Source organism: Triturus cristatus, chromosome 5_2 (genome assembly GCF_964204655.1).
Source record: "Triturus cristatus chromosome 5_2, aTriCri1.1, whole genome shotgun sequence".
Classification (NCBI taxonomy): domain Eukaryota; kingdom Metazoa; phylum Chordata; class Amphibia; order Caudata; family Salamandridae; genus Triturus; species Triturus cristatus.
The window spans coordinates 191,454,178-191,479,213 of NC_140588.1; the positions used below are offsets into that span (position 1 = coordinate 191,454,178).

General features: G+C 46.2%; 1 protein-coding gene across 5 annotated transcripts in view; it reads right to left on the reverse strand.

The window, feature by feature from the left end:
* Positions 1-25,036, reverse strand: part of LOC146822776 (beta-Ala-His dipeptidase-like) — a 362,817-nt gene that overhangs the window by 251,302 nt on the left and 86,479 nt on the right. The window contains exon 1 of one of the 5 annotated variants that reach the window (XM_085606968.1): positions 11,867-12,063. The exons of the other annotated variants lie outside the window; for them this stretch is intronic. The gene's annotated coding sequence lies outside the window, so the exon portion shown is untranslated. Of the gene's footprint in view, positions 1-11,866; positions 12,064-25,036 lie in introns of those variants that run through there. 5 annotated transcript variants of the gene reach the window in all.

The following is a 25,036-nucleotide window of genomic DNA, read 5'->3' on the forward strand; positions in this document are numbered from 1 at the left end:
TACCTGCAATTGCCTTGCCTTCACAGGGACTACATTACTTCCTACGTTGTCCCACTTATTTTAATGCTGGGGAGTTTCTTTGCCTGTTTGGTGGTGTTCTTTTGCTGCTCGCCTTCACCACGATCATCCTGCTAAGCACCCCTGGTGGGACAAGGGTCCCAGGGGCAACGCCATCACCGCCGCATCATCCACGCTGGTTTGTACATTCTCGGGTGGACTGCAACCCCCAGAGTGCACCGCTGTCCCTGCCGTTCCCCGCAGCTGCCGCGAGTAAGGCGGAGGCGTGGCCAACGCGCTCATACCACAGCCTCTCCCACCGCGATGCAGGACGCGCGCGGACGAAGCCTGGAACAAGGGCGGGCCCGTCTGTGCCCGTCCGGGGCTGTCAGATTCCGGGCTGGGCCACCCCTCTGACATCTCCTATCAGCTGTGCCTTGCAGTGCTTGGCTCCGCTACCACCGGTGATACCCTCTACAGCCGGGCTTTGCTCTGCTGTATGGTACGCCCGGACTACATCCCCCAGCATTCATGCTGCTTCGGCCGACGCGGATCACGCAATTCCCAGGCGCCAGGGGGCGCATAAAGGACTGTGTGGGGCCGAGGCCCTTGTGCTGTATAATTTGGGTGACCCCTTCTGGACACGTTTGCTTTCGTTACCCCTGGTGACTTTCTTTTTCAGCCGGGCTTGGCTCCGCTACCACCGGTGACACCCTCTACAGCCGGGCTTTGCTCCGCTGTATGGTATGCCCGGACTACATCCCCCAGCATTTACGCTGCTTCGGACGACGTGGATCACGCAATTCCCAGGCGCCAGGGGGCGCATAAAGGACTGTGTGGAACCTCGTCCCGCAGGACGCGCGCGGGACAAGCCCGGGACAAGGGCGGGCCGTCCTAGGCCGTCAGACGCCGAAGGAGGCTGGGCCAGTCTCTTTCGGCTGTGTGAGCGAGAATATTCCTATGAGATCTAATGTCATGCTTGAGGTTTATTTAAATCATAATTAGGGTGTACTCATTTTACCTCTCATTTTGGTGTTGCCAATTGTTTCGAATAATTTGGTATAACAACTGAGGGATGTTATATTGTTTTACTGGTTCTTGCTTTCGGAGTGTAGTACCGGGCTACATCGAGAACTAATAGGCTTGAGATAATGGGTAAAACTAAAGTAGTGACTAGTCGCCCTTGTACCAGACAAAATGTGCCTCTTATTACCCCTCTTCCAAGCCTTACGGCAATTGATAAAATGTTGCAAAAAACTATAGGGGTGGTGGCAAATGCAATTGAAAATACTGAGCGATGCTTGTCTCTGACCCCAAGTTTAATTTCTTCTTCAATTCTTGGGAGTGTTTCTATTCCAATAGACAACAATTTGGTCTCGTCTCTTGCATCCTCTTTTGCCGAGCTTCCCTGTGCCCAAACTCTCTTCGTGGATAGCCCTGTGGGTACTCTATCGAGCACCACACCACTACCTCAGGTTTTCCAAGTAACACCTAGGACCCAAAAACCCCGGGGGAAAAAAAAAAAGGTCAAGCTATGTACTAAACCTCCTACGAATAACCCTGCACCCAGAACATCTTTTAATGCGGGTCCAAAACAACCGTCTGCCCCTCTAGCACCCCCGATATGGGCTACCCATCTTGTAATAGATTTACAAACCCAACTGGAATCACTCATTACTTCTCAATTTAAAATTCTGATGAGTAAGATTGATCGAGTGGTATCTCTAATTAATAGTAAACCATTTGGGCATTTGGCTGCCCCTTCTGGGAGTGGGATTTCCCACAAGCCCACTGTAACTTCCTTGCCTAGTAATCAAGGTACCAGTTCTACAGCTCGCCCTTCTGGTGTGAGCGATAGTGGGGCACGGGCATTACCTAGTACGACTATACCCCCTTCCACTCTAGGTCCAAGTGCCCCTGACCCCCTCTTATTTTCTAGGCTGTCTTTACCTGTTCCTAATTTGCCACCACCCTCTTCTACCTTTTTTAATTCAACATCGGGCAATAGGAGAGAGGATAGTGTTTCTATACCCCAATTTAAAGATGGGAATGTTCATAGTACTGGGCAACCTCCACCATCACTTTCTCCACACTTACCTCCGGAGGCCTCGCCATATGTGGTGGTTCTTACTGGTGTTCCCCCCCTGTCTGGCGCATGCCAGGAATCCTATCACGAACTGAAGAACAAGGTTACACATTAATTAAATACTTATAGATCTTTACCAAGAGGAAGTACTGGGGAAATTTTGTTTGTCCGAAGGGTGGGTTGGCTGGAAGTGAATCAAAAAGATAAAGGAGGGGATTGTGTTATTATTAATTTCAGGGATCCCAGAGTGGCCAATTTTATTCTTGAATGGCATGATCGGTCTTCCCAGAGTTTAATTTTACCTATGCCTCTGAGTTATTTTTACCAACGGCCAGTTGGCCTGGCAAGGTCCGATCTAAGGAACCCCCACTCTGGCCCACACTCTGTTACCTATAGTATTCCCGTTGCCAACTCTTTTGGTTGTTTGGACAACGAGGGCTTGACTAGTTCCCTTTGTGGCGGCAACTGGTCCACCTTATGGTCGGCCTAATATCCCTAAGTTGGAGGGGGAGAGTGCAGAGGGAGGTTTTTCTATGGTTTGCGCCGCCAAAGCACCTGTGACTCCCCCTGGCTCCATTATTGGTATTTTCGATGATGATGTAGGTTTGTCTCCAACACCTCACCGTGGTCCTTTTGTGAGCTCAGAGATTGTATCTCTTAGCTCCTCCGACGATGCACACTCTGGCTCCTTAATAGGGTCATGGAATGTAACGGGGCTGGGTACCAAACTCTCCAACCCTGACTGGGAGACACTGATAGATAATTACGATCTCTGTGTCTTCCAAGAGACTTGGATGACGACCTCTCTGGTCAAGGTTGGTTTTGCTTCTTATAATTTCCCGGCTGTGCAGGGTCCTAGGGGGCGTCCCTCGGGGGGACTATGTACTTGGGTGGCTACCCATTTGGGGTGTACAGTTAGTGTTATTGATTCCCAATCCTCGGATATTCGTTGTATAATTCTGAAGTTCGGGGATGGTACTTCGATACTAGTAATTAATATCTACTTACGCCCCACTCCTTCACATCTAGGTTTCCCCATTCTTAATGACCTCAATGACCTTCTGATTTTGTTTTCTGCACTCCCATATAAGATCATTGGTGGTGATTTCAACTGCCACTTTGAACCCCTGGTTGGCATACCCTCTGTTACTACTGAGGTAGATTTATCCTGGAACATTCAGGACTCTCATGTACCCTGCTCCACGTCTTACACCTCTGGCTATTGAGATTAACAAGCTCGTAGTATCTTATTCATTGCGAGCTTGTAATGGTAGACTTGCCCCAGACACCCCCGGGAAGCACACTTATAATCGACTGGGCAAAAGTTCAACCATTGATTACATCTTGGTTTCTGTGGAGTTTTGGTCCCATCTTAAATCTCTTACCATAGTGGACAGGGCTGATAGTGACCAATATCTCCTCAGTTTGGAATTCTTATACCATCTGGATCCAGCTCGAGCCCTAGGGACTGTAGCTCAATCTGCAGTACCCAATCTATTAGCGGTGGCTGGTGGTCGTCGCATCAGGTGGGCTAAGTTTCTGTCTACCCCAAACAATATTGCGGCTTTTTATTCACAGGTGGTCACTCACTTAGCCGAAGTTTCTATTCTTATGGAGGCCGGACAGGGTCCATTAAATTTTGAAGCCTTAGAGACTATCCATTCCAAACTTTTTTCAATGGCCGCTAGCTTTTTTTATATTTTGGTCAAATCTAAGCCAAATGGGGTAAGGAAACAAGCCAATTGGTATAACTCTAGCTGTAAGGATGCTAAACGGGCCCTTCTATGGGAAGTGAAACATGTATAAAATCGTTACATCTATAGCTAAAAAAGACTGGGAGGTAGACAGGTGGGCTAATATAAAGGACGCCCTGGATAGTCATGATTCCAGGACCTTCTGGAACTTAGTCAGGTGTGGTAGAAGTGAAGGATCCCCAGCCATAACACCTGGTCTTAGTGAGGAGGTTTGGTTCAGGCATATTAAGCCCCTTTTTAGTGTCCCGATAAATGACACTGTGGTTGAACCTTCACCTTTTTTAATTAACATATTTCCCCAAGCCCCGATTGAAGTTGGGGATTCTGATTTACTTCTCTGCACCTCTTCAGAAATCCAGGTTGCCCTACTGAGTCTTTCTCCTGGTAAAGCCCCTGGTCTAGATAGGATCCCTGGGGATCTATTCAAAAGTGAACCAACGGTTTGGGTCCCATACCTGAAGATATATTTTAATGCAATTCTTTCGGGTATGGCTATCCCTTATACTTGGAAGGGTGCAGAAATTATCCCTATTTATAAAAAGGCCTCCCCTCTAGATCCAGTAAACTATCGGCCTATCAGTCTTATTGATGTCCTCCAGAAGGTGTTCGCCCGAATCTTATTAACTAGGCTAGAAAGCTGGATGGGAGAATTCCACATTCTATCGTCCTTCCAAGCAGGCTTTCGCCCTAGAGTTTCCACAATTGATCAACTGTTTAGGTTGCAGTTGATATACTGGAAAACTGTGTTCTTGGAGAAGGGTTCTCTTTACCTGATCTTTGTGAATCTTAGATCCGCTTTTGATCTGGTACAGAGGGATAAGCTTTGGTCAATCCTACTCGAGATGGGTGCCCCTTCTTACCTCTGTGACCTCTTCAAGCGACTTCATTCTGGAACGTTTGCAAGGGTTCGCTATGGTAGGAATGGTGAGCTCTCTGCGCCCTTCCCTGTGGACAGCAGGTGTTAGGCAGGGGTGTGTGTTGGCCCCTACCTTGTTCACTCTATTCATCAATGGTTTGATTACTCACCTTTTGGAGGCAAAGGATCTTCATTCCCCGATTCTAGCAGCACGTAGAATACCGGCCCTAATGTTCGCTGATGACACCCTCCTACTTTCAAAATCTCCAATGGGAACCCAGCGAACATTGGAGGCCTTTTGTTCTTTCTGCTCCTCGAGAAATTTGGAAATAAACCTTTCTAAAACTAAATATATGGTTTTTAATTCCAAACTATCAACCTATACCCGTCCACATCTGGAGGGATGTTCTCTTGAGAAAGTCTCCACATTTGATTATCTGGGAGCTACCCTGAACGATAGGATGGAGTGGGATTCCCATATGGTTAAGGCTAATCTTAAGTTAATACAATTATCAGGTGGAATTCTAAAGGTTTTTAATGAATGTTCTTATAAACCCGTGGGGCCCCCAGTGGAAATTTATAGGGCCCAGGCCAGGGGAGCAGCATTATACGGTGTAGAGCTCTGGGGCCACGTTAATGCCAGCTCTATGTTCGTTACCGAAAATAATTTTATTAGACGTCTTTTAAACCTCCCTAAGAGCACCCCTTTGATCCCCTTAAGATTGGATTTGGGATTGTGTCCTATACAGCAGACTATTCTTCATCGACCTCTGTTTTACTGGAGGAGACTTTGGTCTACTCCAGAGTTATTAAGCTATAAGGAGGAGTTAGTTGATCTTTTGTCTATAAGGGGATCGGGCAAAATTGAGTGGCTTAAACATGTCAAACAACTCTGCTACGCTATACATAGGGAAGATTTGTGGACCTCACCAGAAACTTCTTGCTCTCTGACTAGCAAGAGGGCATTGGGGGGCATTCTTAAACACCATCACCTGAATCTCCGTGATCTGGACTCTAGCATGGGCAGGCTGTCTCTTAAATTCTTGGAGGTCAAGGATTATTATGCTTTTGAAAAGTTTTTGGATGACATCCAGCCCTCGCTAGCTAAAAAACTTTATCTTCAGTTCAAACACGGATCTTTACTTCTGAGGGCTTTGACAAACAAATGGATGCCCTCGTCATCCAGGTGGTGCCCTTGCCCTGACTGCGAGCATGTAGAGGAGACAGATGTGCATGTTTTGCTTTTCTGTCCCTCCTATAACAGGGCCCGATCTAAATGGATTATTTCCCTTTGTAAATTAAGAGGTCTTAGGGACTACAGGGAAGTTTTTAGACTATTAAAATATGATACGACCCTGTGTTTGCCTTTGCCACTTCGAGATTTCTTCTCTCTATGTGGTTCGCAAGAAATGTAATGATTAAGGCAAACCATGAGTAGCATTATGTTGTTTTATTTATAGATTTTCTGTCCCTCTTCCTGGTCAATAACTGTTTTCATTGTTGATACTGTTTTTTAAGCACATTTTAATTATTTTATCTATTGTATTATGGCTGAGTATGTAATATGAATTTTTATCATTGTATCTTTGTATTATATGTCTGTGCCTTTATGGTTTTTAACCGAAATAAAGCTGTGAATGATGATGATGAAAATCAAGCATGATGCTCATATGCTGTACTGTGGTTTCAGGGGCGGTGTATGCTTCCCCTCCATCGCTGCTCCAACCCCAGTCCCGCCCAAGAATCAAATGTCAGTGTTAGGGCAACCAGGGGTCACTAGGGAGAAGATTCTGAAGGAGGAGGGTTGCAGGCCTATTTGATACCCCTCCATCCAGAGCCCAGGTTTGCTGCCCTCTTGGTCTGGTCCCTAAGAAACAGCCAGTAAAATTCTGCTTGATCCACAATTTATCCTTTCTGCCAGGGTCATCTGTCAATGACAGTCTGGATCAGGGTTTGTGCACTGTGCGGTACACTACCTTTGATGAAGTAATCTCTAAACTGCAAAAGTTGGGGTGTTGATGGCCAAATCAGACATTCAATTAGCTTTTCTTCTCCTACCGGTACATCTAGAGGACACGCGCCTGCTGGATTTTACCTTTGAAGGGCAGTTCTTCATTGACCCATGCATGCCCATGGGATGCTCCCTTGCATCCTCTTTGTTTGAGAGCTTCAAAAGGTTATTGGAATGAGCAGTCAGGAACTTATTGGCCTCCAATGATGTGGTGCATTCATTCGTTGATTTTTTGTTAATGGGGCCCTGGGGCTCTCTGGCATGTGGGAAGGCCCAGCTGGGATTCTGCAGGCTATCACAAGTGCTGGGGGTAGGGTTAGATAAGGACAAGACCGAGGGCCCCAAGACTCATATCTCCTTTCTGGGTATTGAGCTAGATTAGATAGCAGGGATATGTAGATTACCCCAGGACAAGGTGTCCGCATTCAAGTCCTCCACCAAATCTTGCCTGGCAGTCAAGAAGGTTACGTTGTATCAAATGCATGTGTTGGTGGGTCAGCTAAATTTTGGGGAGGGTCTTTTCTCAGAATATCATCAGGGCTATGGCCGATCTTCTGGCCAAAAACCCCCACACCAGGCACACACCTGAAGTCATAGAAGACCTGCACATATGGAGGGACTTCCTGGAAAATGTTAATGGTATGCTCTTATGGCACCAGCCAGCGCAGTCCAATGTGGAGTTGGCCATCAACACGGACGCTGCGGGCAGTGTGGGGTTCTCTGGGCAGTTTTCTCAATAAATGGTGCATGCAGCATTGGTTGGAAGATTGGGTGTCCTCTGGGCTCACACGCAACATTACCTTTCAGGAACTGTTTCCTATTATAGTGGCCTTGCACATTTGGGTGCCTCTCTAGCCAATAGCAGAATTAGCAGTTGTGGTGATCAAAAACCAGAGTGCTAGATGCTCTTTTGTCGTAAGGTTGCTCAACACCCTGATCCATGGCTGACTCATGCATAATGTGTATTTCTCTGCCAAACATGTCCCTTGGGTAGATAATGTGTTAGATGATGCTTTGTACCGTTCTAATTTGGCAGAGTTCAGAGTGTTTTGTGCTGTAGGTGGACAAGGTGACATCGGACTTTCCCAAGGAACTGTGGAGGCTTGGTGCCTCATTGACTCAGATTTAATTGCAGTATCTTTGGCTATGAGGACAAAAAACATAAGGATGAGACCGCTTGGCATGTGTATGAGGATTCCTTTAGCTCAACTGACGTGTCTGAGCGGTTTGCCCTGGAGGGTGTGTTGCATTTCTTGGCTAGTCGGAGAGCTGGGGGTATGTCGATCTCCTTATTTAGGAGGCAGATGTCAGTAATCACCTTCTTCGCAGGGCTGATGAGTGTTAGAGATCCAACTAAAGATTTCAGGGTTCAGAAGACCATCCAGTGTTGGGAGCACCTGGGTCCCGCTGCAGAGGACAGCTGGAGGCCTATCAATGTTTCCAGGCTGTCGCATATTGTTGGCGTCTTACACCAGGTCTGTTTGTCCCAGTACGAAGTGAAGTTGTTTAGTCTCGCCTAATTGCTCTCCTTCTTTGGGGGCCTTTAGAATTTCTGACTTAGTAACCTCTTCCAAAACAGGTTTGGTTTCCGGGGTGGACATCATGGATTTAATTGTGTCTGGGGGCTCCCTATGCGTGAAGATCAAAAGTTCAAAGACAGATCCACTAGAGAAAGGGGCATGGGTTCACCTCCATTCATCTCCGGGCCCCTCATATTGCCCAGTGGCTTTAACACAGGAATTCCTGCAGGCTAGTCCCATGAGCGTATGTACCAAGCTTGCGGTGCATTCAGATGGGACCCTACTTACACGCTTTCAGTTTACACGGTTATGCAAGCTCTCTTTGGCCCTGCTGGGTGAACAGGCGACTCAGTTCAGCTCCCATTCCTTTCGCATCGGCGCAGCTACCACTGCAGCAGCCCTGGGTCTATCCACAGAGGTCTTTGAAGGGATGGGTAGATGGAAGTCTGCATGCTTCAAGTGCTATGTTCGGCCTCACCAGTCCTATGTGGCAGGCAGTTGTGTGTCGAGGGCCCGTTATCTCCAAGTAACACCTTTCTCTGTCTATTTCCACAGCCAGTCAATCAATCAATCAATCATAACATTTGTAAAGCGCACTACTTAACCGTGAGGGTCTCAAGGCACTGGGGGATGCTGCTACTGCTCGAATAGCCAGGTCTTGAGAAGTCTTCTGAAGGTTAGCAGGTCCTGGGTCTGCTGTAGGAGTATGGGGAGTGAGTTCCAGGTCTTGGCGGCGAGGTGGGAGAATGATCTGCCGCCGAACGTCGCTCTTCGGATGTGGGGGACGGTGGTGAGGGCGAGGTCGGCAGAGCAGAGCCTGCGGTTGGGGGTGTGGAAGGTGAGTCATCTGTTGAGGTATGCTGGTCCGGTGTTGTGGAGTGCCTTGTGTGCGTGGGTGAGGAGCTTGAAGGTGATCCTCTTGTTGACGGGGAGCGAGTGCAAGTCTCTCAGGTGGGGTGTGATGTGGCTGCGGCCAGGGATATCGAGGATCAGGCATGCAGAGGTGTTTTGAAAGCGTTGAATTCGTTACAGGAGTTTGGCCGAGGCTCCTGCATAGAGGGCATTTCCGTAGTCCAACCTGCTGCTGACGAGGGCCTGGGTGACCGTTCTTCTTGTTTCGGTGGGGATCCACCTGTAGATCTTGTGGAGCATGCAGAGGGTGTTGAAGCAGGAGGATGAGACGGCGTTGACCTGTTTTGTCATGGAGAGGGTAGAGTCGAGGATGAACCCCTGGTTGCGTGAGTGGTCGGTGGGTGTAATTGCTGTTCCGAGTGCGGTCGGCCACCAGGAGTCGCCCCAGGCCAAGGGGGTGGAGCTGAGGATGAGGACTTCCGTCTTGTCCGAATTTAGCTTCAGTCGGCTGTTCTTCATCCACTCGACGACGGCTTTCATTCCTTCGTGGAGGTTGGCTTTGGCAGTGCGGGGGTCCTTGGTGAGGGAGAGGATCAGCTGTGTGTCGTCGGAATAAGAGATGATGTTGAGGTCGTGCATTCGGGCTACGTGGGCGAGCAGTGCCATGTATATGTTGAACAATGTCGGGCTGAAGGATGAGCCCTGGGGTACTCCGCAGATGATCTCGGTGGCTTCGGAGCAGAAAGGGGGGAGGCAGATGCTCTGGGTTCTGCCGGAGAGGGAGGAGGTGGTCCAGTCCAGTGCCTTGTCACGGATCCCAGCGTCGTGGAGGCGTGTGCATAGAGAGTGGTGAAAGACGGTGTCGAAGGCGGCTGACAGGTCCAGGAGGATGAGGGCCGCGGTTTCTCCGTTGTCCAGCAGGGCCCTGATGTCATCGGTGGCGGCGATGAGGGCAGTTTCGGTGCTGTGAGTGCTCACCCACCAAGTGGATGAGGGCTGGTGCATGTGTGCTGGTGTGGCCACTCTTTTATTCGCAGAGCAGTAACCCGCGTTCATGGATCCAGTCTTGAGAGAGCCATACTGGATGAAGGATTCAAGCATCACTGGGTGGGTATTGGTGGGCCTAGGATGGAGAACCTTGTTGAAAACCTCTTGAGGAGGGGGGCTTGCCCACCCAGGATATTTTTATCTTCCATGCGGGGGCAATGATATGGTCCTGCTGGGGATGTGGGGGCATAAGGGAAGCATTATTCTCACCTTGTCAAAAGTTAGAAAATGCTTACCGTTCACGTCAATCTTGTGGTTCGAGGTGATTCCACAGTCAGTCTGGCCTAGGGGGGTGCCCGTCAGCACTATGAAAGAGTCAGTGAAGAAGCTTAACTATTCTGTGCGGAGAATCTTGCCAGGCTCCTCGATGGGTACGGTAAGGCATAGTTTACTCCAGTTGGCAAGGGTGGAGTTGTCCCACAGTAACAGGGTTCAGCTGTCTGTCAGGGGTTAGGAGCTTTTCATCCAGACCACCTTAGGGGCCACTGCCCATCTCTGCCATTGTTGGGGAGGAGGAGTCTGCCAGTAATCTCCTCGCCATGTCGCGATGTCCGTGACAGCAGAATAATGGGGGATACCCAAGAATTGGGTTCTATGACTCGACTGACCCATGAGTGGGGTGTTGTTTTGTGTCGATACCCGGCTAGCAGGAGGAGGAACTGACCAGCTGGTTGTTCAGCACCCTCCTGCCCTACCCCGCGATATCTGGTTCGAGCTTCTTGAGGGCTGCACCTGTGTTCATGTACTTCCAGAAGGCTGGTGCGCCAAGCGGTGCCCTGGGAATTAGTTGGCTTTCTACCTCTCTGGAAAGGAGGGGATGTGGAGAAGTTTGCACCAAAGTTTGCCTACCAAATGTCTTCTTTGTAATTGTTCATGGATGCCCCAAGGTGAGACCGTGGCAGATATGTGACGCTGGGGCCCTCTAGCACAACGAACACAGCAGATTCATGTCAATATGTTAGAAGTGGCTCCAAATGTGTAATATGTCATTTTCTCTGGAGTATCCTTCTTTGTTATTGCATCCGCGACATGCCTATCTTTTCTCGACTGTCTTTACCAATGAAGTTTGAAGGTATTGATGTGAATAAAAGGCTATGCCGTGGGCAAACCACAAACTGTTCTATTTCCATTCTTAAGCACCTGCAATGGGGAGCCTAAAAGTAGGGTGTACACCGATTTGCACGTTGTGCGGCGCACTATGAAGTCCATTTTAATAGTCTTACCTGTTGAAAATCCGGCTTCATAGCCAAGCTGTGATGATATTCGGACGGGAAAGGTAATATTCATCAAATCATTTTTATTTAAAAGGTTCTAATCCACATCACACAAAGATCCATTTTTTTCAAGAGGCAATATCTGTCCAGAGACCCTTGGATTAACTCACATTGCTCTGAGGAACATGTGGTAGCGAAATTTTACAACATGCACTTGCGCCTGTAGCAGACTGGGAACATCAAGAGGTCTCAAAGCAGCTCTATCCAATAATATACAGAGAAAAAAATATTGAAATAACAGAGCACAACATTGAATGCCACTGAAACGTGCTTGCCGCTGCAATTTATTATCAGACTATTATCATCTCCGTTAGAAGCAATTTGTCTGACATTCTGTGAGTTTGAGCTTTGCCCTTTCAACTACCACACAAGTATCTCTTCCATACTTGAACTAGCCAGCAAAGATCACTTGAGCAGAATGGTGAAAACGACCCGCATTAACTCGATAAAAACAACGAGCTCTACTCACTTTAAAGATGTCTGGTTTAACCAAGCCTGTGTGGCACCTCGCGCCCTCTGCTTGAAAAGCGTCGGCAATCTGGCTAGCTTGTATTCATTAAACGTTCTTGAGGGTACAGGACGTGTTGTGTCACTGGCGCCAACGCCTCCGGATGGGAGGCGAGATTTGTTTCTGTCCTTTCTTGATGACTATACTACAGTGCCGGGTTTTGCTTCTCAAAGCTCTTCGCAAATATCCGCTCGGCTCCAGCCCTCAGCCCTCCGGCCACCCCTGAAACAGGCTTTTCTTGTTTAATGTCTTTTGCCAGAGCTTTGCACAGTAAGAGCACAAGAAACGACAGGGCGCTCCAATGTGTTAATCCGATGAGCTGGAAAAATACATGCTCAATGGCAGCCACACAGCACAGCAGTTACTGCACAGCGACTTAATAAATAACCTGCTTGGAGAAAAACATGATTTATGTAATACTTTAACATGGCCATAGCCTACAGGTTAGCAAATTCCAACAACTATGTATTATGCAGATATATATCTAAGACCCATAAGTGGGGATGTGGCAAAAACGGGTTTGGTGGAGTTTTTGACTTTTGAAACAGGGAAAACTTAGGGCCATATTATCAAGAACGGCGCAAACATTATCGCCGCTTTAGCGGCGATAAGGGGCTTGATAATATGCGCTGTAGAATTCCAATAGAAGCCCAGGTTCTGGTGTCAAGGACCTCAAACATGGGCTTCTATTGGAATTCTCTAGGGCATATTATCAAGCCCCTTATCGCCGCTTTAGCGGCAGTTTCCTGTCGGTAAAGCGGTGATAATGTTTGTGCCGTTCTTGATTTATGGCCCTTAGCCTTTTGCTGTGGGATTCGGACTCGCAAGAGGAGCTGAATCTGCACTGATTGCTAGCAAGCGCAACCTCAAAATACTGTTGAACCTCCTTGACCACTCCGTAGCCTTTGACATTATTACCAACAACAACTACTCCATAGACTGGGCAACACAGAAGATCGGGCTATGCTGATAAACGTTATTTATTTATTTATTTATTTTATGCAATTTTTAAAGCGCGCAAATACCCGTACGGGTGTCTCGGCGCTATCGATTACAGAACTCACTTCTTGCGATGAGGGGGAATTAGGCAGAGAACAGCCATGTTTTAAGGCTCTTTCTGAACTTGAGCAGCGTAGGGGCCGTTTTGATGTGGAGTGGTAGTGTATTCCACAGCTTGGCAGTAGCGATAGTAAAACATTTATCTCCCCAGCTGGCCTTTCTTGTCCGTGGGACTTTCAACAAGTAGGCTGAGGACGATCGTAAGGTCCTAGGTTGTTCCACTGGGCAGAGGGCTTTTTTTAGGAACTGTGGTCCGGAGTTGTTCAGAGTTTTGTAGGCTATACACAGAGCCTTAAATTTGATTCGGCTCCTAATAGGGAGCCAATGTAGCTCTTTGATGTAAGGAGACGTGGAGGTGAATTTGGGGATGTGTAGTAGGGTTCTGGCCGCGGCGTTTTGCACCGTCTGGAGTTTATTGAGTACCCTTTCCTGAGCGTTCAGAAGAAGGGAGTTACAATAATCGGTTCTTGAGAACACTAAGGTGCTGATAAGTGTTTTGCCCGCGGACTGTGGTAAGTAAGGAAGTAGTTTTTTTATTTTTTTTAGGGTGTAGAAGGCAGATGACACCACAGCGTTGGCGTGATGGAGGAAAGTCAACTTATTGTCAAAAGTGACTCCCAAATTGCGGACCTTGACTACCGGTTGGGGGGGGGGGACCCAACTGAGATGGCCACCACTGTGGGGACCATGCCGGCTGCAAGCTCCCGAATGTCATCACCTCCGTTTTATCAGAGTTTAGTTTGAGGCAATTTGATGACATCCAGGAGCTTATCGCCTTCATTCCCTCTTGGAAGTTGGCTGCGACAGATGTTCCATTATTGTGCACCGATAATACTAGTTGAGTATCGTCGGCGTACGTTGTAAGGGCAATTCCATGCGATTTTATCACCCTCGCTAAGTCCGATACATAGATATTAAAAAGCGTCGGACTTAGCGAGGAGCCTTGTGGGACTCCGCATGGGAGGGAGAAGGCCTGGGAGGTGAAATTACCCATCTTGACTGTCTGAGGGCGATTGGCCAAGAATGAAGCAATAAGATCTTTGGCCTTGCCTCTTATTCCTAAAGCCGAGACACGGTCGATCAGAGTGACATGATCGACCGTGTCAAATGCAGCGGAAAGGTCCAGAAGTATTAGGACCGCCGCTCCACCCTTGTCCATCGTTGCTCTGATTTCATCTGCAGCTTTAAGCAGTGCTGTCTCCGTTCCGTGTCCCTGTCTGAAGCCAAACTGGGTGTCATCAAGTAGATCGTTGTCATTAATGAATTTCGAAAGCTGGATGTTCATTGTTTTTTCGAAAATCTTGGCTGGGAAGGGGAGACAGGCAATAGGTCTATAACTGGCGGGGAGAAGAGGGTCCAGAGTTGGCTTTTTTAGAAGAGGCTTAATAATAGCCTCCTTCCAAACCGATGGATAGATGCCTGTTGAAAACATGGCATTGCAGATAGTAGACAACACGGGAGAAATCGCTTCTGGGATGAGATTCAGGATAGCAGGGGGACATGGGTCGAGGGGGGATCCAGATTTGGTGCTGGCTACCAGATGTTGAATGTGTTCCTGATTGATGGTGTCGAAAGATGAAAAGATGGGAGGAGTATTGATGGGAAGTGCCACAGGGGAGGGGGAAGGGGAGGAATGAGAGAAGGTGAGGAAAATGGAACTAACCTTCTCCTCAAAGAAGCTGGCCAGAGCGTCCGATAGAGACTGAGAGCCTTCTAGGCGCGCGGCGGGGGGATTGGACAAGGTTGTAACCACCTGAAATAGTTCTCCTACCGAGTTTTTCGCCTGGTTGATTTGTGACGTATAGTAGCGACTTTTTTCAGAAACTATAAGTCTTTTGTAGATGGAAAGGGCGTTTTTATAGGTCATTTTGTCTGCAGGGCTATAGTGGCGGCGCCACTGCCTTTCAAGGTTCCTGCAATACTGTCTCTGAATCCTAAGGGGCTCTGTAAACCACTGAGCTGATGGTATTTTCCTGTTGCGGTGGGAAATTTTGATCGGGGCTAGTTTGTTACAGGCCGTGTTTAGGTTTGTCAAGTAATTAGAAGACGCTATAGTGGGGTCCTGTTCGTTGGGGATATGACCTTCCTGCATCATCTCTGTTAAATGAGCTAGATTGATGTTTTTCCAATCTCTGTAAGAAAATTGAGAGGAGGTTGTAGTAGGAGGTTTGGTAGGATTAATTTCAACAGAGAAACAGATCGCTGCATGGTCTGTCCAGATCAGGGGGATTACTTGGGTAACGGTTATAAAGGGACTGTTGGTGAATAGACCATCTAGTGTGTGGCCTGCTTGGTGCGTGGGAGATTTTATCAATTGCAGCAGGCCGGCAGCTGCTAAGTCTGTAGTTAGCTGCGTGGTATCGTGGTCGTTGAAGGCTTCTAAGTGAAAGTTAAAGTCACCTAGTATGGTGAAGTGAGGGGAGCCTGCAGCTGCTTCAATCATATTGCCTATGTTGGCTAGAAACTTGGATCTTGACCCAGGAGGGCGATAGATTAGCATGCCCTTAGACGATGACTTGGCCGAGAGGCCTAGTGTGAAAAAGAAAGCCTCGTATTCAGGACAATTAGATTGCGTCGTTGTGAGCTTAAACTCGTTTTTATAGATTATTGCTATGCCTCCACCTTTTTTATTTTTAGTCCTGTCTAGTCTGCATACATTGTAGTTGATAGGGGTGGCAGCTCTGAAGTCTGGGCCGGAGGCTTCATCCCCCCATGTCTCTGTAATGAATAAGAGATCCAGTTTATGCGTGTCAATCAAGTCGGCAATTTCTAGCTTGTGTTTGGGGAGGGATCTGGCATTTATTAGCGCTGCTTGAACCAGTAGTGGGACAGTTGTTGCGGGTTTAAGGGTTTCCTTTCTGCAAATAGGACATTGGTATGGGCCTAGGATGGGATTGGTATACCCTAGATGTGGTAGAGCATGAGGAAAATCAGCTACGTGCCTGAGGTCAAGTAGTTCGGCAGAGGTGTAGATGAGTCTCACCGAATTGGTAGCTGATCGTGGGACTGGAGCAGCAGAGGGGGTAGCCCTTGGCCCGTCCTCGGCGCGGACGAGCGCAGACGAGCTTGCCTTATGCGCGCCTTCGGCGCGCAATCGTCGCGCCCGCTGCGCTCGTCCGCTGCGCTTCCGGTGGGGACACATGCTTTATGGCAGAGAGGAGGGTCCAGGGGAGGCGTGAGGGGGCGTGGCTACAGAGGTGGGCGTGTCCTAGCAACCGGCCAATCCCGCCGCTTCTGCAGGGAAGTTGAACCTACGTCAGCAAACACTCTGCTGAGTAGGAGGGGATTCAAATACGGCGCAAATTAAAACAATTCAGTACAGTTTTTAACTCAAGTAGCTTAAAAAATGAGCTCTCAGTGCCCTGCTCCCGGCTGTGCCTCAAGAGCTGTGCATAGTGCAATCAAACGCGGCGCTCGTGATCAGCGCGGGTTATGTCCGAGGGGGCGTGGCTACGGAGGTGGGCGTGTCCTAGCAACCGGCCAATCCCGCCGCTTCTGCAGGGAAGTTGAACCTACGTCAGCAAACACTCTGCTGAGTAGGAGGGGATTCAAATACGGCGCAAATTAAAACAATTCAGTACAGTTTTTAACTCAAGTAGCTTAAAAAATGAGCTCTCAGTGCCCTGCTCCCGGCTGTGCCTCAAGAGCTGTGCATAGTGCAATCAAACGCGGCGCTCGTGATCAGCGCGGGTTATGTCCGAGGGGGCGTGGCTACGGAGGTGGGCGTGTCCTAGCAACCGGCCAATCCCGCCGCTTCTGCAGGGAAGTTGAACCTACGTCAGCAAACACTCTGCTGAGTAGGAGGGGATTCAAATACGGCGCAAATTAAAACAATTCAGTACAGTTTTTAACTCAAGTAGCTTAAAAAATGAGCTCTCAGTGCCCTGCTCCCGGCTGTGCCTCAAGAGCTGTGCATAGTGCAATCAAACGCGGCGCTCGTGATCAGCGCGGGTTATGTCCGAGGGGGCGTGGCTACGGAGGTGGGCGTGTCCTAGCAACCGGCCAATCCCGCCGCTTCTGCAGGGAAGTTGAACCTACGTCAGCAAACACTCTGCTGAGTAGGAGGGGATTCAAATACGGCGCAAATTAAAACAATTCAGTACAGTTTTTAACTCAAGTAGCTTAAAAAATGAGCTCTCAGTGCCCTGCTCCCGGCTGTGCCTCAAGAGCTGTGCATAGTGCAATCAAAAAAAAGTTATCAGCTCCTATTCCACCAATAGAGCCCACATTGTTGCCCTTCCTCCAGTCTGCTCTGAACATTTCACCTCTCAGGTAGGTATCCCTTGATGTTTGACCACGCTGCTGATCATAATAAAATGATGACTCTACCGCTACATGGTATTAGGAAATTGGACTGTTACTCGCCACCTCAGAGGAATTGATGAACTTGTGTATGACTATGGACTCTACCATCTCAATTCAAACACATTAACCAAGTGAGGGAAGGTGCATTTCACACCATGAGAATACTATACCATACCTTTCCACGTAATGGAGTCCACACAGAGTGCAGACGACCATCTCACTGGTTTGTATCACATCTTGACTATTCTAGCCGGCCTTCTTCTCTAAACTGATGATTCCATGGATCCGGAACAGCAAAGCAAAACTAGTTTTAAACATGAACAGCTCTCAAGCCTCCATGTTCTGGAATGGCTAGGAAAAATTGCCTTCAAGGAACTCTACATCGTTCACTGTATTGTCCATGGGTAACAACCAATATTCCATCAATTCAAACTCAGAATCTATGGTCAAAGTAGGAACCTAAGATCTAGAATGTTCCAAGTCTTGATCATACCCCCATTCCAAAAACGAGTCCTGGCTCTTTATCTGTTTTCTGCAGTTCAGAATATCATGTAAGGTCTATTGAGCAGTTACAATATTGTGAAGAAAAATATTGAAAACCAAAATTTTAAGATAAGTGAACAGATATACGTACAGATTTACTTGACTCCACATCTACGTACCTTGTAAATAAGTATATATATATATATATATATATATATATACTCTATCAAAAAAAGAAAAACATAAAAAAATTAAAATACATCATTGTTACAATTATATTAATAAATCATTCTTGTTAACATCTCCTTGGTTTGTTCAATTTCTATATTACAGACCAACCACACTAAGAAATGCTCAAGTTGAGTCAGTGCTACCATAATGCTTGTAGATGGCTCTCAATTTGAACCCAGATCTTGTTTGTGTGGGAAACAAGATTATAACAAGAGCGCAGTAAAACGCTATGCGAAGTGTATCCAAATGATACTGCCCCCCGTCATAGTCTTCCGCCTCGGAGCCTTTTCTGAATACCTTACATGTGACCGAGAAACTTAGAGACAGCACAGGCATACAGTGGTCTTGTGTCTAATTTAAAGATTTGCATGGCCTCCCGATAGTTGCGTGTTCCCATTTGTTTTCAACTCGATTTCAGCCAATTTGATCTAGACCATGAGTAAACTGGGCAAGCAAACATAACACGGGCCATGGATTCAGTGGGAGTCTTGCATTTCGGACAGTTTGCTAATGTTGGTGCATTGCTGTGCCATCTACGTTGGAAGTCATTCAGAGGGAGGAGCCGAATCTAAACTGAATATACATCTTTCTGTCATGCGGTATTTGTATCAAGTCAGGGTAAGGCTCAAACAAGCTAATCTGTTTGTTGAGTCTAAATTCTATTGTTAACTTCCCCCAAGAAGATCTCTGGCAATCTACATGTGTAACCCAGTCCCAGAAGTGCCTCTTTACTAGGCTTTTTTTTAGCATAGATGGATTGGAATTGTCCCAGCCACCATGCAACCCTATGTCTATTAGAAGCCTCCATATATTGCCCAGCCAACTGATATTTTAACCAGTATCCCGGTGGATTACATCCGCCATAGCATCAGCATATGAGGAGAGTTCCAGGGTCGACCTAATTCGAGCCCAAAATAGCAATGGGCGAACCTTGGCTATGTCGGTAAAAGATCGTCTTCCCATATCTAACATAAGGGGATGAAGCGGGGTGCTCTGGGGCAACATCACTAAACTTCTTAGGAATTTATGTGCTGTTCTCTTGAGCTCCTCTAATTTGTCGAAATCCCATAATTCTGACCCATACAAAGCAGAACTAACTGCTTTTAGATCATAAACTGGCTTACTTGACAATGAGTGGTGTTCTTTTCCCAAAGCCCCTGTTATTTGCTTGTACTTCAGGTCTGTCTTTGGTACCTGGGGTTTCCAGCTAATTTTCTCGGATAATTTTACGCCTAAATAATCAAATTTGCTTACTCTTTCCAATGATGCCCCTCCCAAAACTGGCCTTCCCCTGTAGGATTTATGGGGATTTAGGGTCATAAATGTTGTTTTGGTGGTGTTAATCTCTAGACCCCACATATCCCAGAAGTGTTTGAATTGATTTAAAAGTAACTGTAACCCCCGCCCGGGGTTTTGGATACCAACAGTGTGTCAGCTGTGAATAAAAGGGTCACAATCTTGGCCCTTCCTATTTTTGGAACATTGGCAGGATTTTGGGAGATGAATCATACCTCATCATTCATATATAGGGAAAAGAGTGTGGGCGCCAATACACATCCTTGCCAAACTCCCCTGCTAACGGAAATAGGGTCTGGGAGTTGTCCTTGCGAACCTCACCTCACACGGGCAAAATTGTCTCCGTGAAGGCTTATAACTAGATCGAGGAGTTCAGTTGGGATTCCCATTTCTTTAAGGACTTGCCATAGCTTCTGTCTGGGTACTAAGTCAAAAGCAAACTTTAAGACAATGAAGGCAATATACAAACTGCTCCTACCAATGACCACGACTTTCCAGTATAGAAGGAGAAGGCGGAATACCTGATCTATTATTCCTGTATTTTCTCTGAAACCCGCTTGATACAGTGATAAAATAGCTTTTTCATCAGCCCAAGCCTGTATCTTTTGTAGAAGGGCTCGACAAAATAATTTTGTATCACATCTATTAGGCTGATAGGCCTGTAGTTGCTGGGTTGTTCTCTGTCCCCTTTTTTATATGAGGGTACCACCTCAGCCCCTCTCCAGGACCCTGGGATCCGGGCACCTCTTGCCATGGCATTCAAAAGTAGTAAGATGTGACAAGACCAAATAAGGTTGTCATATAGAAAAAGCCCCCCCGGTATACCATCAGGACCTGGGGCTTTTAACTGAACTATTCAGCCAATAGTGGCCTTAATATTTCCCAGAGAGAAGAGGTCGCTAACAGAGGTCTCAGATGGTTCCTTGACAACTCCCACCAGTGACAATGTGTCAGAGTCTAGGTAAAGTTTTTGAAAATTGTTGTACCATGATGAAGTCAAGATGTGGTTTGGGGGAGGTGGAGCCCCTGCTTCATTGTCGCATGCAATCAGTGACCAACACTTTTTTGAGTCTCTGGCAGCACAAGCTTCATTTATTGACTGCCAGCAGGATTCATCCCTCTCTCTTTGTGTAAGGTTGACGTGTAACTCCTCCTTGTCATTCTAATTTGCACACTGTCTTTTGATTTTATTGCCTTGGCTAAATTGGATGCAAGAGGTTCTGCACTCTTTGTTGAACCATGTTTATGACTCCCTTTTTGTGTTCTTGAGTTTTGCTTGCTGCCCAACGGAATAACAGAATAGCACAGTTTCATTGAAAAATTACCCTCATTACAGCTTTAACATGTTAGCATATGTGTGTAGCACTCCAGTATGATTTGCAGTAATGGTGGACTCACAGGCCAGTAAATGGTCACTAGGGCTGGTTTATCACTTCGCCACAAGTGGTACAACATTTCAAGTCATGAGCTTTCTTTTAACATATAAGTGCTGTCTGGCCTTGTATTCTTTGTTGGTAATTACTTGCAAAATTCAAACCCATTGATTGAAAACATGGCTTCCTGTCTACGTGGAGCAATCTTACAGCCATAATGATATCTGTCCTTTGTCCCTTGTCCATGTCTCCTTTGTGCAGCCATCACTGGGGTCTAGAGTCAGTCAATGATGCATTTGAGAGTTTGGTCTACAATAGCATACATTGCTGGGATGAGACACCTAATGGCACGTATATTTTTACTGTCAAAGTGTGGGGGCGGTACACAGCGGCAAGAACTTCTCCCCTTCAAATAAATTGCTGGATGGAAGATTTTGTGTATTGCAAGGAGCAACTTGAGGGATGCAGGGATCTAATGATCAATAATTATCAATCTAGGAATATATATCTGCTTCACAATTTACTTGACTCTGAGTGCGAAGAAAGAGTCCCTGGGGAGAGGAGTACCATACTACCTTCACCTGAGTAGCCAAGTATGTTTCATCAGACACTTGATTGCATTGGTATCTACAAACTACCAGAAGACTTAAATATGCATTCAATCAGTGTCGGACTGTGATAGGAAATAGGCCCGGGCACAAAATTTAAAGCGGTCCCCATTAACAAATCATATGGCTAAAAAAGTGGCCCACATTTGCAAATCGGGTTAGATTTGAACTTGTAAAGATATGGCAATTTTGCCCGGTATGGGAGATTGCATACATTTGTATTTACTGCAGGCAATGCTTATTGAGATATTTAAGAAATTACCAGTAAAAACCAGCCCACCTGGCCAGAAAACAGGCCCATAAATGGCTAAAAAACAGGATCACCCATTGTCTGTCAGACCAGTCCATTGGGAACTGCCTGACTGCCCTGGTGGCCAGTCCGGCCCTGAGTTAAAGTAGCTCTGTGCTATTGTGTGTTCTCTATTGTTCTATAGTGTGACTACAGCCTGCTGATATTTAATCTGAAGAATTGTGATTGTACTGCTCACTGATCTGCTTGTAATGGCTGCTTACGGTATTGACCCATGCTGTACTGTGTTAAGGCCAATGGTGTCCCACTATCACTTCATGTTCAACGCTATTTTTTTGTCCTGTATCTCATAGTTGCGAAAGCATGCAGAAGTGTGATTTACAATCTCTCAGCTGATGGATCTTTTTAAATTGACTGAGATGAAATGGGAGTTATGAATGATAAAACAATTCAACTTTTGTGAAGCCCATTTGGCCCATAATAAGTACCAGGAATCAATAATCAAAGTTAAGTGTTTTATTTCCAAATAATAGTCAAACCAATCTATGTGCATGTCAGAAGAATATTAAAAAGTTACAGGATTACAACTGGCAAGCTGAAATATCGCAATCGGTTCAGTCTCAGTAGGATAAGATACAACTTAATCACAGCCACAGTAATACAGAAACTGAGAACTAGAAATATGTGTTCCTTAAAGAAACCCTGATTCTCTCTCTCAAAGATGATTACGTTTTAAAGTAATCTAAACAGGGCTCTAAGTTAGCATATGGATGGTTCCTAGAATATGGTCTCAAGGAAATGTGGAAATGAGAAAGGGTGTCAGCATAATGAAGACTCCAGTAGAAGTCTCCCAGCATTGGAATATGTTTTTAGCAGAAAGCTTCACACTTGCGAGAACAAAGGAAGCAGATAGGTCTATATCCCCTCAAAGTCTAAGACAATCTGCTCTAAACTCTAATGGTGAACACTAATTAAAACAGACGGAAAATTCAGCAACAATTATATCTCTTTCCACCCCTCCAGAGACTAATCATCTCCATCCTCATGTTGTGCATTTGCAATATTACTAGACTTTCCCATCACACAGAACTTGGACAGTTGCTGCAACCTTGAACATCCCTCCATTCTTGATACACAATGAATAGGAGGTCATTAGGTCTTCGCGCTTCTTGCCAAGATTTCTCTTCTTGGGCCTTACTTTCAAGAAACTAGTACAGACAACAACCTTGTCCCACCGGACACGGACACTTGGTCCAAAGTAGGATCACAACTACTTCAACACAAACTGATTCCAACCCAGACCAGATGTTTTTTCAGCTCATCTCATATTTTGGACCCCGGCAAAGCTGTTTTGGTTAAAGCTGAAGGATTCTGATACATATTGGACAAGTGACTTGTCCCCCAGCAACAAAGAACATATGTTCTTCTCTTGCCCGCACCTACAACCCTACTGGCGGTATGTGTCCTCACAGTTACAAAAGTTTTTTGGAACAACTATTCCACTATTCCTCCTGATATTCCTCCTATGTCCTCAGCTGGCAGATCCCTCATTGCTCTCCCTGCAATTGGACCTTTCCCTCTTTGATCTTTGCTCACCATCGCTATTAAGGTAATACTGCTTGACTGGAAATCTACTAATAACGTATCCTATCATACCTGGTGGGCCTGGGTAACCTATCTACAGAGCACGCACATATCCCAATCGCATAACAGAGGTTACATAGCAACCTCCTAATGTATTTGGGGTACACTTGACCTTTTTATCCGCAACACATCCTTTGAAAGTGAAATCCCTCAATCTCCTCCTGGCCACTAATTCAATATCTTACTAGCAACATTGAATTCCATGATACCTCCCATGCTCAGTATCACATGATTCCTCTTCTCTCCCCTGTCCTCTCTATCCCCCTTTATTCTTCGACACCACATCAGGAACACTTGTTGAGATGTGTACACTTTGCAATTACATATGTTTCATCTCATCCAGTCCTGTACTCTGCCATGGCTCAACGTCACATGCTTTTGTTACATCCTGAGAGTTGGGTTTACGTCTATTGTTATTTTATGTATTTTAACGTCAACAATTGTATGTACCACAATTATGTACACATCATGCAATGGTCAGATGTTTTATGTGATTTTTCTTTTCCCTCCTCATTTCCTCTGTATTGTTTCTCATTTTTAAAAAACTAATAATAATAATGTCTTGAACATAAAAAGAAACTAGTACAGAAAACAATATTTCTTTTCTCGAACTAATGAATCCTTGAGAATGCACTTGTAAAAGAGAGAACACTCTAACCAAGCAAATCATATTTCAAATTCACAAGGCCTTTCCTTTCTTTAGTCTGGCTAACTTTAACTAAACATTTAAACGCGCACTTCCAATACATAGTTATACTTGTGCACCTACAGATCAAAAGTAAATGCAAACATAAATAAGAGCATACATGATTACACTTTCATATGTGACTTTCATACTATATGTGTAAATGTAACTTAAACTCTCAATGCAACGTGAATACAGAATACATTTTCATCTTAAACTGAGCATTAGTGAACACGTTTATAAGCTTCAGTTTTCAAGGGTTACATTTCATTAATGCTCGCTCACATTAATGCTTCATTATATGTTCACACACGCTAATCTTATTAAGGCACAGTGGATATAATGCCAATTATAAATTCAAATGGTGCATTGATGACGTGTAAGGGATGGAGTCTTAAAGGCGCTCCTCCAGTTGCATGATGGCTAGACTGCCATAGCACTTGCCGTTTGCCGCAGTGTGCAATCCGTGTTCGGTCTTTGTCGTACATAGTAAAGCCGATGCATGGCTAGGCCAAAAGCCTCTCAATGACGATCACCAGCCAGGCCACACACAGACCTGCCAATTTGAACTAAGCAATACATCCTGGCACTCAGTTGTACTTGCTGTAACTGTCTTGCACAATTAATCATGCACACTGGTTCACACTCAGTCAGTCACACACTTATTCATCCATGCTCATTTAGTGTGACTTCCCTAATCTCAAGCACTCTCAAGCCTCATGCTAGTACACACACATGCACACTTGAAACCACCTATGTACACGCGCAGGTATAAATACTAGGGGTGGGCGGAATTTGCGGAATTAACCTTCGCAAATTATCGCAAAAATGTTTAAAATTATCGCAAACAAGCAGAAATATCGCGAAGATGCGGAAGTTTTTTTCCGGCATGTTCGCGAGATTTTCTGCATGGTTGCGGGTCGCCAACTTACCCATGTGGTTGCTTGCGGGCGCGGCCATCTTGTTTTGAGTTGTTCTCGCGGTGCATGATCGCGAGAAGAAAGACGTGATCGCGCGACGCATGACGTCACTGCGGGCGCGAACTGTCGCGAGACAGCGCAAATGGCTAAAAACAATACAACATCTCATGGAGAACACGATCGGATCAAGAAAACTTGTCGGCGAACGCAGGGATTCAGGTAAGGCGATCGCGCGCGCGCGAGAATGTATTATTTTACAGCGCGAGCAAGAAACAAA